General features: G+C 35.8%; 2 non-coding genes across 2 annotated transcripts; both read left to right on the top strand.

Annotated features, from left to right (window-relative positions):
* The first annotated feature begins 5,729 nt into the window (after nt 1-5,729).
* Nucleotides 5,730-5,848, top strand: LOC146535019 (5S ribosomal RNA). Its single transcript, XR_014878383.1, has one exon. It is a non-coding gene; the product is annotated as a 5S ribosomal RNA (ribosomal RNA).
* Nucleotides 5,849-16,055: 10,207 nt separating this feature from the next.
* Nucleotides 16,056-16,127, top strand: TRNAE-CUC (transfer RNA glutamic acid (anticodon CUC)). The gene has a single exon. It is a non-coding gene; the product is annotated as a tRNA-Glu (tRNA).
* The last annotated feature ends 497 nt before the right edge of the window (nt 16,128-16,624 follow it).

The raw sequence follows: 16,624 nt of genomic DNA, 5'->3' as shown, positions 1-16,624 counted from the left end.
TATTCTACAAAACTATGATTTTACAATATTTCCTGAGACGTGTTTGTTGGGTTCGTTAGCACATTAGCATAATATATTGGTTATTAGTGCCTAATTCCGTCGCGTTTGGAGAAAGCATTTCGTAACTGATTTTACTTTCTTCCAAGAATGTAGGTATGAGATAGAATGTTCCGATCTGTCTAATTCTATGTCAACTTCAAGAAAACTGGTCGATGCGTGATGCGTGAAGATTGGGGTGTCTTTACAGGTACTTTTCTGTAGGGTACAGGCTGGACGCGAGATACAGCGTAAGCTAAAAGAACGTATAATCTCACTGACATTTGGTGCAGTTGGTTTCGCTTATGAAAATGAAATTATTTTACTCCGTTTTCCTTGAGACACTTGCGTTTACCACTTTTTGCCGAATTTTGGAAGCAGAAGCCGCCAGAAGCTTCTACCGAATTCCGCAGTGGCGGAACCCAACGCAAATAATGAAAATATTAAATCTTTCATTTTCTCTGTTGCATTTAAACTTGATGTGCCCGCACGAAACTTCACAAATTTTTCAATTAAATGTTATTTAAAAATTCAATTAAATTTTATTAACTTTACGTTATCTTTTTTTATGCTATACATAGGTATATTGCCTACATAATTATTCTTATACCGTTGTGGGAGACTTGTATAGGTTTAATACATAATGGCTATCATAAATAGATTTTACTTTATCAAAATTCATATTTCAATTCATAAAAAAAATGAATTCACGCTAGCCGAAATAAAAGTACACGCACTTTACGTTATGGTATGTACCTATAGTCAGATAGCCGCCGGCAAAGAAAGCCACTTCGCCACCTGCTTCTGCCTCACTCCTCAAAGGAATGTCTTACGTCACAACTAAGAGCAGGCATATCTATATAATACAATACTCTTGCGTTGCTGAGTGACCGACAGACAACGTACAAACATTTAGGTAAGCTAGGGAGTGAAGGGATTCTCCCTTGTCTCTCTAGAAATTTCGAAATTTCTCAATCTCGAAATTTGTAGGGGTACAAAAAAACTGGATGTTACATTTTACGTCTTTAAGTACATATAGTCCTTTTTCTTTTTAAGTTTTTTTTGTTAAAATTTTACCTATAACAGACGAAACTGCGGGCGGTGGCTTGTACATATTATATATATGTAATGTGTTATGCCTGTTAATTAAATATCGTTACGCTTTAACATGTGTACCTGTGTGAGATATTTATTGGTATAAAAAGAGAGTGTATTTTTATGGGTATAATTAGAATGTTGTAATCAAAGTTACGATTTTGCGGAAGACTAAAATATGTATTACGTTGGCGGGTAAAGAATATAGAAAATTATTTTTTTATGAATTTCCCACTGTATCAGTCACTTGCATGGGACTGATAAGGAACTAGACCAGAGCGAGGTATCATCTGAGTAGGAGTTGCTGCTGAACCACGACGACCTCAAGAGAGAAAAATACGATTTGAAGTAAAAGTCTGATATCATATTACATCGGCACGAGTTCGGACATTGGAAGCAGTATTTCTTATAGTCACGAGTCGTAGCCCAAGTCCTCGTTTGCGAGGACTGTAAAACATAACTACTTTTTTTGTTCCCGTAGGAACGAGAAATCCTTTCTTAATGCTCGCCATACTTTCTAACCTACATATCAAATTTCAACTTGCTAAGTAGGTACAGTGCCTACCTGTAGTGAGGAACGCAAGTGTCTTAACACTATATTTCCATCTTCCTATGTGCGGGATAAAATAAGTACAGTAGATTTGCCTGTTCCTTGTTTGTCAGCCACTGTAATGGAAGAGTTTGGTATAAATATAAATAAAAAAATTGAATATCCGTCATCATCTCTAGGTCCTATATGTAAAAAAAGTATGTGTGTGTAAGAAAACGTGAAGCATTTCATAAAATATGTTCACACACACACACATAAACATAAGACGTTAAGATTTAACAAGAAGCCACATACGCCTCCGACGAGCCTACTTCAATGGGCACTAAAAATAAAAGTGAAATGCCGAATCTCTGTGAAGCGTTACGCAACTTGGAAGTTAGAAGTAGCCCGTTTGTGTGTTTGTGTGAGCGGTGGTCACAATGGTATGAAAGAATGTCGTTTTGGACAGTTGCTTTGAATTATGTTTCGAGTCACTTGTATTATGTATTATGTAATTTGAGACACTGCATGTTGTGTGGTGGAACTCAACGCCGAAGATGGTCTTTTAAAAAACTATGAAAATAACAACAGTCGCGTTTGTAGTCTCACAGCGGTCCTACTACCTAGTACTGCTACTTTCCGTCTGTAGTCCCGAATATTTTATATGAATTTCAGCTTGATGCCTCCACGCGATCTCGAGATAAACCTCCTTGATAGACAGACAGACGGCCAACAAAATGATCTTGCTCCTTTTGAGGTATGGAACCATAAAAATGAAAGAAATATTGAAGTGAGCGATTCTAATTATAATAACATTTAAAGAGTGATACGAAACAAATAGCCATTACTATTTATCTCACGTAATGTCTTACATCTCGTCTCACTTGCCTTGACACTGGGCAGTGGCGGACTAACCCCGTCGGAGGCCCGGGGCGGTGTAGTTGAATGAGGCCCCCCAACACCCCAGTGTAAAAAAAATTTATATATCACATTTTTTTTTTCATGTACAAATTAGTGTGTATACTTACTTAGTTTACATCTTGTAATTAATGCGTGAGTTAGACTTGCATAAACATAGAAAAATAAAATACTAAATATCAAAAGTACATGTAGTAGAATTTAGCAAAAAAAATCCTCGTGTCTTCGAGATAAAAAGACGAATTGGGATAACAAAAGAAACTATGATCCATCTAAATAACGTATGGAAGAAAAGAGGAATTTGTATCCGAATACCAAAACCAAAATAAGAATGGTACGAGCACTGATATTACTACATTTGATAGATAGGTACAAGTGGAGGCAGATCATCTACTCTAGATGTAAAATCTCATAAACCTAAAAATTTCTACCACGTTATGTAGTACTACAGCCAGAGCGTCATCTGAAGCTTCCATCATAAGCTCAGTTCCAATATAGATAGTAATCATCATGAGCTAGTTCACACGCTATAGTAATAATAGTTCCGTGTATAAAATAAAATAGACTGAGATCCCAGGACCCCCAGACCTACGTCATTTTAGTAAAGCCGAAATTTTGAAGATTTATAGTCTAATAAGAAGGTAAGAGTGTATGCGTACTTACTAACTTGAAAGTGAGGCCCTTAAAGATAGCGCCAATTTAAGGTACACGCTCACCTACGTTAAAGTAACGACGCTCGTATTTAAATGTTTTTGAGAAAAAATAACCAAGCCCTTTACGTTGGCTTCACTCTTGCCAGACGTCCTAAAGATTGTTTAATATTGGTACAAAATACGTATACTTCTTCTACTTCTTCTTGGCATTAATCCCGACTATTTCCAGGGTGTGCCTTCCTACTCAACCTACTCCATTCTGCACGGTCTTAAGTGCCTCGGTGGTGGGTCCATTGGCTCTCATGTCCTGCATCACAACATTCAACCAGCGCTTCCTTCGGCGTTCGATAGGTCTCACTCCAGGGGCTGAGATAGCATGGCACTTACATCCGCGTAACGTGGCCAAACCGTCTCAGGCGATGCTCTTGGAGTTTATCCGCTACGTCACGGACTCCAAGACTATCTCGAATGAATGTGTTACGATTGCGGTCATACCGTGTTACGCCGTACATCCACCATCTATAGCTTCTTCATTTCCGTGACGTGAAGCTCCTGAATGTGCCGAGATAGTGTCATTTAGTGGCCAGCATTCTCTACCGTATAAAATAACAGGTATGCTCTTGTATATCAGCCGTCTCCTCTGCTAGGAAGTCAGTCTGCATCGGTCCATTCGGCTACCACCACTTGATCCGAGGCTTACGTTTCTCGAAGACGATGTTGGGCCGTCAGGCTTTCGCCTGGAATTACTTTACAGTTAGTTACTCTTCCCATATGACACCGTCTGGTCAATAAGTAGTCAATTTGAGTTGAGTGGGACTCAATTTATACGTACCTAATAAGGTGCTGAGAGTTCTTTTGGAAGAACGTATTCGCGACGGCCAGATCAGACGCAATATAGGTTCTCAGAATATTTTCTCCCTCTGTATTACGAAGTCCGTATTTAAAACCCCCGTGAACACGTTCATACGGCTCAGCAGCCTTACTGACGTGACCGTTCAAGTCTTCCCCAACAACAAACAACCATTTCGGTAGACGGTATAGCAAGTAGAACCTCTTCATTCTGCTTTCAGAATGACTCTTTTTTGGATACGCTACAGCCGGCCTGCGGCGCATAGGCACTATTTTAGTTTGTAGTTACGCCTTCAATCAGCACCCTTATACGCATCAAGCTATTGCAGAGACCATCAGCTTCAAGAAGCCAGTTCTGAAGCTTTTCATAAAGAACTACAGCCACACCTGAGGGTGACCCGGTGTATATAAGCTGGCAAACCTGTCCGTTATTGCGGGACTTATTGCCCTTCCAGCAAGCTTCCTGGAGGAAAGCACAGTGGACCCGAAGTTTTATAAGTACATCTGCGAGTTCTCTGCATCGTCCGGTTAGAGAGCCAATATTCCACGTTGCAAAGCGGAGTTTCTGTCTGGGTACTAGCGTTTTAAGCAATGTTCGTACTTGACATGTTGTTGCGTTCCATATTAGAGGCGGATGGCGCTTTTTAAATGGAGCAACTGCCATTTGACTTCCAAAACCACTTTGAAAAAGTACGCTATAATTTTACATATATTATTTATGGACTATTTTAAGACCCCTTATAAGCACCCAAACCGATCTGATGGCTCAATCATCCTCCCAGACAGAGCAGAGATGTACCTTTATTTTGCGCTACTTCTGGAAGGGCCCCACTTTCAGGCTAGTGAGTACACAAACTTTTATAAAATGACGTCGGTCTGGAGGCCCTAGGAACTTGAAGTACAAAACTACGAAATTGGATCCATATTCAAACTAAATTATTTACATTAGAAAGATAAAAGTAATTTTAATTAATATAATGTAAACTACCGGTACAGGCTGCACTAATCCTTGTACCTTTTTGTTTATTTGAGGCCCCCTCCAACCTCAAACTTCCTCTTAAGTAGATACTATGCGTTTTTTCAAAGGCTTATTTAAGATTTGATCAAGGGAATTTGCACCATTTGGAGGCCCCCCAGGACCCGAGGCCCGGGGCGGACCGCCCCCGCCGCCCCCCCCTTAGTCCGCCACTGACACTGGGTACTAGAGCCTACTGCTCTAAATGTAAATGTCAGGAGTGTCGCAATGTTATACTGTATTGTATAGGGAGATTTTTTTTGTATGAGTATTAGAATGTAAGCAGAATAGCTTAGAATATTTTATATATATTTTTATCACCTTCGAAACGAGTAATGTGTTCCTTGATAAATGCATTATGCAGTTCGATATAGTAGCGTGTTTGACCAAATAAACTCTTTGGCTTTATGATATTAAAAATTTATTTATCGTAAATAAAAGATGTTATATACTTATGTAATTACTAAATATGGAATAAAATGTATGACACTTCTTTCTGTGCATAGCAGAGAAGGCAGAGGGAACCTAGTGTTCGCTTTAAGCTGATAATAATTTAGAAGTATCAAGTATAAAATAATGTATTTTATTATTTTAATACGCTTTGAAATTATTCAACAATTTCGAACTAACGGACGCCAACGTCCATACCACGTTGAACACACCGGTTCTCGTCCGATCACCGAAGTTAAGCAACGTCGGGCGCGGTCAGTACTTGGATGGGTGACCGCCTGGGAACACCGCGTGCCGTTGGCTTTTTGTTAATTTTTTTCAATAAAATTTTCCTTTTGTATATTTTGTATAAAGGTATCTTATTTGATTAAAAACAATATAAAATAATTTGAGACTTACATTCTACCAAAAAGTAAGATTATTTTTAAAGTATATAATCTATATATATCCTATCCTATCCTATCCTATATCTTATAAAACAAAGTCGCTTTTCGTGTCTGTCTGTTGTTTCTAACTCTTCTTCTTCTAAACCACCCAACGGATTTTGATGCGGTCTTCACCATTAAGTCGAGTGTTTTTCGTAGAAGGTTTATATATAGTTTATTATTTGTACATTCTTATGTAAATTAACATAAATACGATAAATGTGTATAAAGTCCTACCCGTTGAGACACTTTCGCGCATGCGCTGCTCTACTGGTAAGTACTACATAAAAAAAGTACAGGAGTATTGTTCCTCTTAATGAGATCTACAAAAAAGGCCGCGAGAGCATATTCCTATCTTTTAATAATAACGTGTAGTGATCATTTTTCTGTCTAAAAATAATAATTTCAATATATTTTTTATTGTGAGGGATATTTTTCCATAATGATATTAATCCTTTTCCTTTAAAATACTATATTAAATTTCTACGTTAAACGAAGATAAAATTAGCTTTTTACACTATTTCGAAATTGCGAATAGTTTTACAGAAAAACGCATTTAATTGTTAACACATCCCGCCGTTGACACATCAGCTGTATGTTACTCAAGTTTCACTTATCCCTTACTCTCAGCATATACATAAGTATATTAGTTACGTTGGCTATTTAATGTAGATCAACACTGTCTTTTGCTGTTTTTCATTTTAATAAAATAAGTACTTTAGAAGTTGTTACAATATCAAAAAATCCTTGCTGCGAAACGGCTCGCCACTCGCCATGCGTCCGCCGCGCCCGCCTGCCTTACACGCATCGGTGGTTTAGTGGTAGAATGCTCGCATGCCACGTGGGCGGGTTCGATTGCCGGCCGATGCATTCTATTTAATTTTCCTCACAGGCAGCCACGTAGTGCTTGCCATCAGGGACAGAATACCCTCTTCAGCATTAACTACAAGCTCGAAAAAAAAACCCGCCTGCCTTTATAGCAACGAAGATTTAGATGCGTTTGCACGTATTGGATAATTGGAGTTAAATGTATTATTACAGCGCGATATATTTGGTTTCATATTTTTTGTAGTAGTTATTAGTAGGTAGGTTTTTGTTTATAATTTCTTCCGTTTAAAAATAGTCATTTAACTATCTAAAAATAGTCATTTAAATATATTTTAATAAGTACTTGAAAAGATTAGTAGCACAGATTTAAAATTACGGTACCAAGTTACTAAAAAATCCTTGCTGTGTAAAACAATTGGAAAATCCTTATTGAAACTACGAAAATGCGGGTTGCATTAGGGTTTAATTAATTTTCACATTATCTTAAGTGCTTTGCAAACATATATTATATGAATAATCCAGTAGTAAAAGCGGGCGAAGCCACAAGAGGGTCGCTAGTTTATCTATAATTTAGTACTAGGTAAAGTTCTTTAAAAAATGAAAACATTCTTTGTTGAATCCAATGAACATGGCGCTATACTACCGGCTCGGAAGGCAGTCCTGCCGACAAGAGCCGGCGAGACAACCAACTGTTGCTCTTTTCAATATTGAGCTTACAATTTAATTACTTTAATACAATAATACAATGGTAGCTATTCTGAATGAAATTCAAATGATTTTAATTAAACATAAATCCCTCAAAAATTCTTGAATTGTGTAATAATTAAAGTTATTTTACATTTACTCTGAATCCCTGGAGTGGCAAATTTGAAATACATTACAGAATACTATTAATTTTATAGATACATATACTCAGACCCATAAATTATTTATTTAGGCACTTGTTGGAGGCCATAACAACTAGGCGTTTTTGTTTCTCGTTTTTAATATAATTTGAATTCTTGATATATGGCGTTTCGAGCGTGCCAGTTGAGCACAATTCATTTCGCCAATGTCACGTTGTATGGAAAACACACGAAGGAAATTGACCGGTAATAAAAAAGATAAATATACACAATTGTTTTTAATATAACACTGAATTCAGTGAATATGTTGACAGACAAACAGAATATTGAAATATATTATATTATTAAATAAATGACATTTTAAATCTTTTTATCGAATATAAATCTCATAATGTAACTTTTGCATAATTATTTACATTATAGCGTCATCTAGCCAAAGAACGTGAAAATAAAAGTTCGTTACCAAATATATAGATGGCGCTAGTTAAATCATAAGATATTTTTGCGCCATCTATTATGTAATATGGATAAATGTATTTTTTACATAACTCACTAGATGGCGTTGTCAGTCGATATTCCATCAATTTTATTCTCCCATAATTGATTCTTCATTCTTTCATTCATTGTGTGAAACACGTAAATAAATATATATAATTATACTAAATATATTTTCCCACAAATTTCCACTTTTTTATTGAATAAAGTTAAATTAGTTGTAGTAATATTTTAGTAAATTTGTAATATTATATTAGTAAAGAAATCAAGTCTCCACCATCACTTCTCCTTATTCTATAACAGACGACCACAATGAAATATATTACACTACACACATAGGGACTCTGGTTATGATAAAGTTCTTTTACTATGTTCCACATACTTTTTTCTGAATAGGAGAAATAATCAAGAAACACATCAAATCATTCCAGTTGCCATTCCTACATATACCTTGATATATACTGTATTTATAAGTATAATTAGGGTATCTCAACCAATCTACACATATCAATAGTCTATATACCTACCTACAACTAACAGTCCCTACTGCCTGGTAGCCGGTAGGTAGAACTCCCCGTCGTAGTCTCCCAAGAGATAGCGCTTCATTTGTCTTTGTCTGAGAGAACACGGAAAACTCATTAATGCATTTAGAAAACTGTAAAATAGCCATCATTTTCTGTTTATTAGGGTTCTCTAGTGAAATGAGGAAATGGTGTTAGATAGACGTTGTGAATTTGACGTTGTATTTGTTAAGTAGAGAAAATTATATAAGTAAATATGTTATCTAAACAGAAAATATATGTAAGTATATATTTGGGTTCTTTTCATCTTCACACGTTTTTCCTCGTAGCAGGTTAGACAAAAATAGATATTGTTGGGACACTCTACTCTCCACTGATCACTCCGAATTGGACACAATGCGCGTTCCGGAAAAAGAAAACAAAATTTAAATATAATACGGATTAATCTTAGATATCGATCTCTGATAACTATTGCCGGTACCGTCTGTACCGTCACACACTACCCAACTTCGTCACAATGACGATAATTAATAACTGATTTAGCGTCACAAACTAAAGAAATGATTTTTTTTTTGTTGTTAGTAATTCTGATGACACCAGATTATTTTAGGGCGAGCACGCCCTCCAGCACCAGCGCACCAGCACCCGGTGCCTCCCACTCCTACGACAATGTATATCTTATTCTTCATTAAAAAGCTCTTCTGAATACTCCAGTCTTTCCATACCACCCACTGTATTTGGTAGCGCACCGCTTATGTCAACAGCTAATAGAAACAAATACAAAACAAACAAACGGACAGGTGATAAAATGTCATTCCATAGTGATAATTGATAATTGTGTCACTGTCTACTCAGTCTAGCGACATTCAATTAAGGCTGAGAAGATTTTGGTGGGACTTTCCGTGGGGACAGGAAAAGTTCTTTTTTAAATTTTTATTATAGGTATTTATCGTATTGTCAGGGATATAGAGACAAAAGGCCCAAAAATTCATTTGATATTTAGAATGTAAATATGTAAATTTCATTTGAAAATTTGTAAGTTAATAAATCATGTGGATCATAAAGTTATATGCCTCTTTATATTCACGCGTTAGTGAAGATGTGCCTACGATAGATAGCTTATATGGTGACAGCCGCGACTGGTCTTCTGCGGTATTGCATACTATTTTGACGTGTTGCTGGTCGTCCGGCTTAGGTGTTATAGTAAATGGTATATATCTTTAATCAGGCAACAAAGATTTTAATATACCTAAATATTATTCAGTGTGGAAATAAATCCTACAACTATGGTTCGTATAGTCCACACACACTGTCCCGTCAAGTCAAAACCGTTTAACTGGATAGTTTATATATATATATATATATATATACTAGTGGACCCGAACGCGGCTACGCCCGCTTGAACTATACGAATATTTATTAAATATATTTATGAAATTATTTTCAGTTTTCAATAGAGAGATGCATTAAGCAAGCTCATTTCGGGTGACGTTTTCTAACAACAATCTTTGCAAATGGTTGCTTAGCAACGACGGTTGTTATTAACATGGCGGAATTAATTGCATGTCAAATTAATAAGTATTTTAATATATTGATATTATTGAAAATATTACAAATATGAGAAAAAAAAGTATCCTATGTTCATCCCGAGACCCTCAAATATCTCTATATGAGTATTTTATCATAATTAAATTTGCGGTTTGGCCCTGATTGCGTAAAAGACAGACAGACAGGCAGACAGACAGACAGACAGAGTTACTTTCGAATTTATAATATAGGTATGGATATATATATAGAACGAGAAATAAAGATAAGTTTGTGACGCCAACTTTTCGCCTCCAAAAAGTTAATAAATCTTTTATGGGTCTGAGCATACGTGTATATAATAAAATTCCGCAGTGTATTCTAGATTTGCCACTTCCAAAATTTAAAATATTTGTATTAAACATTCTAACAAGTAAAGCTTATTACACTGTTCAAGAATACTTAGAGGACAAACATGTATGGAATTAATGTCTATTGAATGTAATGCAGGATAGCTGCCAACTAATGTAATAGATTGTACCATTGATTTTGAAAAGAGCAACTGTTGAGTTTCTTGCCGGCTCTTCTCAGCAGAACTGCCTTCCGAACCGGCGGTAGTTTTTTGTTCATATGTTCATTCGACGATTCAAAAGTGCTTATATAGTCTACTTGAATAAAGAATATTTTTAATTTTGAATTTGAATTAGTATATTCGAGGACAACCGTGGCGCAGAGACACAAGCGCAAATGTAAACGCGACAGACTTTGGGTCCGATTCCCGCTCGAGGAAATGAAATACTTATTTAACATATAGCAGAGTAAGCACCTGGAACCTGGGAACCTGGTGTTAAGGCACTGCGTTCGACACTTTCCGCTTAATAAATATGTATAGATTTTATATATGTAATCCATACGTCTGTGTGGGCCGTCTGTGTGGACCGTTGCTCCGGTTTCTACTTGTAAATAGCTTTTTATTTGCTGTGTGTGTTATCGGCGCGGGCGCTAACAGGCGCCGCACGACTCTGTGCGTGTTTCCCAACTACGGCCTTTCGACACCACTTGCAAATGATTTTGTGAAAGAAAACTCTGTTATAATAGGCTATTTGTAACGGTCGGTGTTAGACCGTTATGGCGCAGCGGCACAGTGCCCGACTAAACATTATGGTTATGGGTTCAATTGCCTAACCGAGAGAAGTATTTATTTTCAATTCTACACTCTGATAGCAAGAGAAGAGAGGCGCTAAGTTCTGCTACTCTTAATATCTTGATAATTATGCAGTGCGTGGAGAACAGAGTGTCTTAACACTCTAAGTTCCTTCTAATCAGAGTGAACCATTTTTTTTTAAGTTTATAGTTGTTCCTTTACTATTGGTTAGTGTAGTGGCAGTGTAACTAGCTTGGTTATTATTTATTTTTTAGCTTTTACTATAATATTGTGTAGAGATGTTAACTACTTCAGAATATTTCTAAAAATTTCGGAATCTAAGATATCTAGGAAACATACGTAAACGTAAATATCAAAATTCATTTTGAGCTACAAGAATTTAGATAAAATTAACATTTCTCTATGTCACAGCGTGTAACCGTTAAATTAAACAAACGTATAAAAATAAGAAAGTCACCACCTCGCTGTCCCGCGCGTCCCCGCACTATATATCGGATGGCTTACGAGCTTATTAGCAATAAACAAGACCGGCCTGCCGCTACCGGCGACGCGGGCGGCGACGCGGGCAGCAGGTTAGTGGAGGCGGCGGAAATGTAACACACTAAATAATAATTATATATAATAATAGTCAGTTTGGTCGTCTGTATGTGAAAGCTAAAACAACTGTTTATGTAGTTGCAGAAATTAATAAAAACGAGCCACTCCAATTAAATAATTTCTTTGCTTTTAAAGTATGTAACATTATGTGTATAACAATATAACATGTTTTATGCAAAGACCGCAGCGTGTGGCGCTCCGTTCTCTCTGGCTACCTCGCCGGGATACAGCGTGAGCTACGTGTTTATATAATAATAAAAACAAAGTGCTTGCTGCGATAACAGCAATCGCGCAAGTCTATAACTTGTACCAAATGAAATAAATCACTAAGGTTAAAACATCATTAATATTAAATCACGCGTCGGCTTTACACCGCGAGGGTCACACCCTCCTGCCGCCTCGCAACTCCTCGCCCTCTCTCTGCCAATTAATTGTATCACTTCTTTAATATTGTTGTGGTTGTATTTGTTTTCATTTCTCTAAATTGTACTAACTTTTGGTATACTTGATTGGTTTCCATATATCAGTTGTAGATGCTAAGTTTCTAAAGAAACTCAAGGTTTCTCGGTGAAGAGAAAATAATTTATTTTGTAACTCCCATGTAATATAGAATAGCAGGGTAGGGAGGGGGGGGGGGGGGGGGGGATGTTTTTAACACACTTTGTTCTCTACTTTCTTTTAGCTTTCCTTCATTACCAGAGCCAAGAAAGGAAATTAATAATAATTAATTATACATTTAAGGAAAAATAACCCGTATGCGCCCCCTCTGACAGCGGATAATGGTGTGTCATAAAATTAGATTCACTCTATCTACTTTCCAAGGTCCAGCGTGAGATAAACAAGCAAGCGGGAACTGAACTAAGCTGAACTGAAGTTTTCAATATTGTTTCTTTATGAAAAGCTGACTCCTGCTTAAATGAATCTGTGCGGTAACGCACGCCTTTACCAAAGTAGTCTTATAATTTCTACTGCGCTTAAAAGGTTCATATTTTTTCATTTAATTTTTAAAGAAAAACATCGATAGTTCGATACCTATAGACTGGGAACAAAGTTTCCAGCGGCGGCGGCGGCGGCGGTGTGAACACACTGCGGCGTGCGCGACTCATTTACATATATACAGGTTGATTTATTTGCTATTTTTTGTTGTTTTTTTCTCCAATATTAAGGATTCTATAATTCTATAGAATGCTTAACAATATAGTAGATACTTCAAAATACAGTAAATTTCGTGGATGGTCACTTTTTTTTTGATAAACTGAAATTGAAATTATGTTTAAACAGTTACAATATATTTAAAGCCTCTGTTGCATAAAATATTTCACAAATGTGATTTATAACGTATAGTCTAATTAGTCCAGCCATACTATTAACTATTGTTTAGTACTGAAAGTAGAGCGTAGAGTTATTTCTTTACGTGTTTTTAGGAAATAAACAATTTGAAACACGCTGTACAGTCAGCACAGTTCACAAGGCATCTTAACGTATGTACGCTAATGAGACGCCGCTACCGTGCGCCGCTTCCGGTACACAAGTATCATATTCTTCTTTATTCCTATATACTATACCTATACGATGTACAGACGGACAGACAATCGAGTGTGGGAGGTCTTCGCCCAAACTTTTCGATACTTTATGCTCTATTTCGTTTATTGCAAGAAAAAAATACTTTTTACTTACAACAATAAGATAAGTTGTTGAGTTAGATCCTTTGGATTTCAATAATATTTAGCGTTTTCAGTTTGGTTATTTTTATGATGTATCAATAAAATAGGAGATTCCATTCTAACCGTGATCGTCGAGTATCAATATTGAATGGAATAATATCTGTAACATTATGTGTTAATGTTGCTTTGGTTGTGCAAAGTAGCAAACCCCTTCTTTTACGGTTGTTACTACATATGTATGTTGTTAACATCTCTGTACGGAGGTTTTTACAATTTCCACTTCCCAAAGTTTGGCAAGAGCCAGTGCTATTTATTCAATATTTTTAACGTATTTAAAGTGTCCAAGGGGGGTTGGACGGTTTCCAAACGACACCAATCCCGCTACGTTATAATTTTTATACGTTTTGTGTTTTTATACGTGTTTCCAAATTATGGACCTTAAATACGTTAAAAATATTGGTAAAAACAAATATACCTATGCAATATTTCTCATCAACATATCACAACATCTTGACCCTTAGTTTGTCTTTAGCATTATTAATTTTTATTATTATTTTTAACAAAATACACCTTGGCCACGTGCTCTAAGGGCGGTTAACACGTGCCGCGTAATCGTGTAATATCTATTTGCTGTTCGCAAGCTCATTAACGCAGCGGGGTGTGGACGCGCCCTAATGTTACATCTACGATAAATTATGTTGCAAATAAAGGAATAAATAGAATATTACTTTAGGATATTTTACTATTAAATTGATGAAATTATCGTCAAATTAAAAATTTAAAGACTGTCATTATTATTTAGATTAGGATTATTATTTCTAAGCTTCCGCCCGTCGCATAGTTCATTGAAGTCGTTCAATGAAACCTTTAAAATATACTATAATACAACTACCTAAACGCATTGCCGTATATAATAGTAGCCAGAGGGAACCTAGTGTTGAGACACTCCGTTCCTCCCGAGACATTGTGAGTAGAGTGCGGAACTCAACGCTGGGCGTTGCAATGCAGGAACACCACTATAAGTATAATGATTATCGAAGGGCTTTTTCTTAGTTTTATTTTCTGAAAAAAAATTAAAGACTTTATTAGGTTGTAGTTATTTTACAGCGTGAAGCTACAATTTTTTTTTAATTTATTTTCCCCCACTGGGAATCACACCCATAAACTATTGCCTTTAAAAAAATATTCCTGCATATTTTAGTTTTTAGTCTAAAATTGATCATCCATCACCTCGCAGTGTCCTAAAGCTATATTTAACGCTAAATTGAACTGTCTTCGTCATGTCTTTTATTTGTATTACAATTACAACAGCAGGGGGTCTCTCATTGTGGGGATGGAAATGAAAGTCATGAGAAAATTTCATTTTAATTTAGTGTAAATAAACTACAAAGGCGTTAATCCTGACTGTAAAAGCTACAGTTGTGGATTCGATTTTTACTTGAAAATAATTATTTTCATTTTGTCTCTCTGGTACTATCAGACAAACAAAACGCAGCATTGAAGTTCGCCACTCTACACGTAAATTGGAAGGAAAGTAGAGAACATAGAATATTAACACTACGTTCTCTCTGCATATAGCAGGGGGCTATATTCGGGATGCAGTGTGAAGCTATTTTTTACGAGTAAACTAAAAATATATTGGAAATATATTTATATATAAATGGAAATTAAGCTGTCTACAATTAATACAATATTATGCGTGGAAATATAACCTATGTTAATAAATATATTACACGTTAAAATTTGACTTGTATATCTGCTCCGATTAACCTCGGCGTTAGGTTACGTTTATTTGTAAATAATGTAATCCTTATAATATAAGTATACTACATGTTATATTTTCCTCATAATATACGTTTCTAGGCAAAAAAGCAAGGTAAAAGCGCTTTAAAAAAAAACTAATAATGTTGCACTTAAAGCTTCTTTACAATATTAATTTGAACTTCAATCACTTTTACACGTCAAATGGAATTACGTCATAGTGATTCTCATGAGAACAGACGCACAGTTGTAATACAAAGTTTATATTTAGATATTCCGATCTGTCTTTAATAAATATGCCAAAGATAACTCTATATCTATAGAAATAAGAGCCATACGTATTGATTGTTGTGTAGAGTTAGATCAAATTAAATCCCCTTCTAATAAACATCAATCAACAGACTATTAAATGCACCTTCGTCGATATCATATGATGTTCCACTTTGACCCTCCGAATAGAACCGAATTAAATAATATTAAACAAATGTGAGTTACTTGTACAGTTTAGTAGATTATATTTGAATATATATAAATATATATTTGCTATTCATAAATAAGAAAATATGAATAAAATAAAAATAAAAATAAAAAAGTCTATTTTATTAACAACACTTTTTTACTTTACACTTGTTCTACTTATAGTTAATATGTCAGTATAGAAATAAATTTCAATTTCTGGTGTACCTCCGATATGGTCTAGTGGCTAGGATACCTGGCTCTCACCCAGGAGGCTCGGGTTCGATTCCCGGTATCGGAATGAGTTTTTTATTTCTTTTGCAAACGTAACTATTTGTAATGATTTACAAAATACATATAATTTAGAATTAAATAATATAAATAGACCACCCTGGTGAGGGGTAACACGGTATTTTGTTTAAATGAGTAATGCTACAAACTTTGACGGTCCCAGTATTTTTAATTATTTTTTTCGTAATCTTATTATGATTTATTTATTCATAGATTTTGTGAGAAATAGGTTTTTCCGTTACAGTAAACTTTTATCTTAACGGTTCTACTCAGGTACGACGGCCGTGTAAGATAGCAAATCACTGTATTTATTTTTCTCTAATACGCACTGGTATACACATATATACTTTATTTGAAAGGAAGCGTTGTTGAATATTTTTCTACAGCGAGGTGCAATTTGGTGAGTCAGAAATAGAAGCGCCCGCTCCGCACGCCACCTGTCCGCACGTCGCCGGCACGCGTCTGCACTTACCGCATTCGTACTGAAACAGGGGAACTAAAAAAATG

This window comes from Heliconius melpomene, chromosome 10, assembly GCF_056956725.1.
Source record: "Heliconius melpomene rosina isolate 202511_hmr_F chromosome 10, ASM5695672v1, whole genome shotgun sequence".
NCBI lineage: Eukaryota > Metazoa > Arthropoda > Insecta > Lepidoptera > Nymphalidae > Heliconius > Heliconius melpomene.
The sequence above is the reverse complement of the archived record's forward strand: the minus strand, read 5'-3'. Positions and strand labels throughout refer to the sequence as shown.